This window comes from Panthera uncia, chromosome B1 (genome assembly GCF_023721935.1).
Source record: "Panthera uncia isolate 11264 chromosome B1, Puncia_PCG_1.0, whole genome shotgun sequence".
Lineage (NCBI taxonomy): Eukaryota > Metazoa > Chordata > Mammalia > Carnivora > Felidae > Panthera > Panthera uncia.
Window position 1 is genome coordinate 103217797 of NC_064811.1, and position 2703 is coordinate 103220499.

Here is a 2703-nt window from a genome sequence, read left to right on the forward strand (position 1 = left end):
AATTTCCCAAATGACAATTTTAAAACTGTACCATACTTTTCATTTGATTGCTTAGGTTATAATTATTATATATCTTGTCATCTGTCAGTTCACCTTATCCCTTTCCCTCCTGGCTGCCATGTTCTCTTTCTCTACTATTTTACCCTCAGATGAGTCAGGATTACTGGTTTCTTGTATGTATTCATGGAACACTTACTCGTGGGTGGAAGTTGAAAGTTTTACTTCTCGGGGAATTTATACCAGTCTTTGCACTATGACAACATCCAAGGATTTGGAATATGTTTTTCTAAAGACAGTCATGGGCATCGAATTTTTTAACTTCAGTACTATTAGAGAGAGTAAAAATTAAGAGGAACGTAATTGGTATGTCTCCCTTTATACGATCTTGGGTAATTTGTTTAATTTCTCTGGATCTTAGTATGTAAGTCTATTAAATGAGTGAGTTGACGGAAAGTAGTGGGAGCAATTAAACTATCTTATTCAGGTAGAAAATTATGTGATTTTGAGGCCTGGCTTTATTGATTGATTGATCTTTTTACCTTTTGTCATTTTGCCCATCTCTCCCACCTCTACTCTGGCAACCACCAATTTGTTCTCTGTAACTGTGAACCTGTTTTTGTCATTGTTGTTGGTCGGTTGGTTGGTTGGTTTTGTTTTGTTTTGTTTTGTTTGTTTTAGATTCCACATATGAGAGATCTTATGGTATTTGTCTTTCTCTGTCTCATTTCACTTAGCATAATGACTTCAAGGTCCATTCATGTTGTCATAAATATGCATTCCAGACCACAATTTCTTTACCCATTCATCCATTGATGGACACTTAGGTTGTTTCTGTATGTTGACTATTGTAACTAATGCTGCGATGAACATGAGGGTGTATATATTTTTTGTAGTTAATGTTTTCATTTTCTTCGGCTAAATACCCAAAGTGGGATTACTGGATCACATGGTAGTTCTAATTTTAATTTTTTTGAAAAATCTCCATAGAGTTTTCCATAATGGCTGCACCAGTTCACATTCCCACAAACAGTGCACTAGGGTCTCCATGCTGCACATCCTCACCAACACTTGTGATTTCTTGTCTTTTTATTTTTTTAAGGATTCAAATGTACTTTATTTCTTCAATCATGCTCTATTTTATTTACATATTTATTTATTTATAATGAGAGAGAGTAAGAGAGAGTGGGGGAGGGGCAGAGAGTGACAGAGAGAGGGAGAGAGAAAGAGAAAGAGAGAGAGAGAGAGAGAGAGAGAATATACCAAGAAGGCTCTGTGCTATCAGTACAGAGCCCAATGTAGGGCTTGATCCCACAAATCATGAGATCACAATCTGAACTGAAATGAAGAGTCAGTTGCTTAACCAACCGAGCCACCCAGGCATCCCAGTATGCTATATTTTAATGGGTGAACAGTGCTTTTATCCCTTATGAGATGGTTTTAAGACAATTCAGTATTATATCAGCTGGGCTGATCTCTCCATTCCTTTGGGGTGACTCTGCTAACAGGAGACACGTTCCATTCTATTCCAATTTATGTTGCTGTATGTGCCCATACAGCAACACAGAAAGTGGCTCCACCAGCTAATATAGCATCACAATATTTGTCATGGAAATCAGGTGTCCATTTCTGGTGGCTCTGCTTTGCTATAGTTTGCTGAATGCTTTGAACTCCGAGAGACAACTTAGAAGACGTAGAGCGTTTTTGGCCCTGGGAAACATCCTGAAACTGAAGACAGAACTGTGGCAACTGCAGCTGCAGGTTTGCAACAACGTTGTGCCAAGTGCCTGTCTTTTTGATAATAGCTATTCTAACAGGTATGAAGTAGTATCTCATTGTGGTTTTGATTTGCATTTCTCTGATGATTAATGATGCTGAGCATCTTTTCATGTGCGTCTTGGCCATCTGTATGTCTTCTCTGGAAAAATGTCTATTTCAATTCTCTGCCCATTTTTTAATAAAACTGTTTTTTTGCGATTGAGTCCAATGAGTTCTTTATATATCTTGGATATCAGCCTCTTATCGGATATATGATTTACAAATATTTCCTCTCACTCAGTAGGTTACCATTTCATTTTGTTAATGGTTTTCTTTGCTATGCAAAAGCTTTTTACTTTGATATAATCTCACTTGTTTATTTTTGCTTTTGTTGCTTTTGATTTTGGAGTCATATCCAGAATTGTTGCAGTTAATTTGTAAACCCTAACTTTAACCCTAAGAATCATTAGTTATAACTTATAATTACTTCTACCAAATTGGCATACAAAAATCTAATATTTTTACATGTCCACTTAGAACGAAATATTTCTAGCATTGATGATGAACTAGGAATTTTAGTCAGATTGGCGTGAATTTTATAATGAAGTATCACTATGAAAAAATAACTGATAAAATTGATTTATCAAAAGGAATTCTATTTTTTTAATTTATATGGTTGAAATCATTTCTATTTTCCTGATCAGAGCCACAGAAACCATTTAGATTAGCTACATTCTCAGTCCCACGGCTAAGTCGGCAGGATCAGTGTTCTCTCCTGCTATTCCCTATCTGTGTAGTTTAGGTACTTACTACCTATAAACTGTGGCCCAAAAGATGGAACTCTTCCTCCTTGGACCAACCAAGTCTCTCTTGCATCTCAAACAGAATGACAGCTGGGTGTCCAGGCTTACTTCATTATAAGGAATGAGAATTTCTAGAGAAAGAACT

General features: G+C 36.4%; 1 pseudogene; it reads right to left on the reverse strand.

Moving 5' to 3' along the window:
* Nucleotides 1-1458: 1458 nt before the first annotated feature.
* On the reverse strand, nucleotides 1459-1727 carry LOC125922418 (cytochrome c oxidase subunit 7B, mitochondrial-like; annotated as a pseudogene).
* Between the last annotated feature and the right edge of the window lie 976 nt (nucleotides 1728-2703).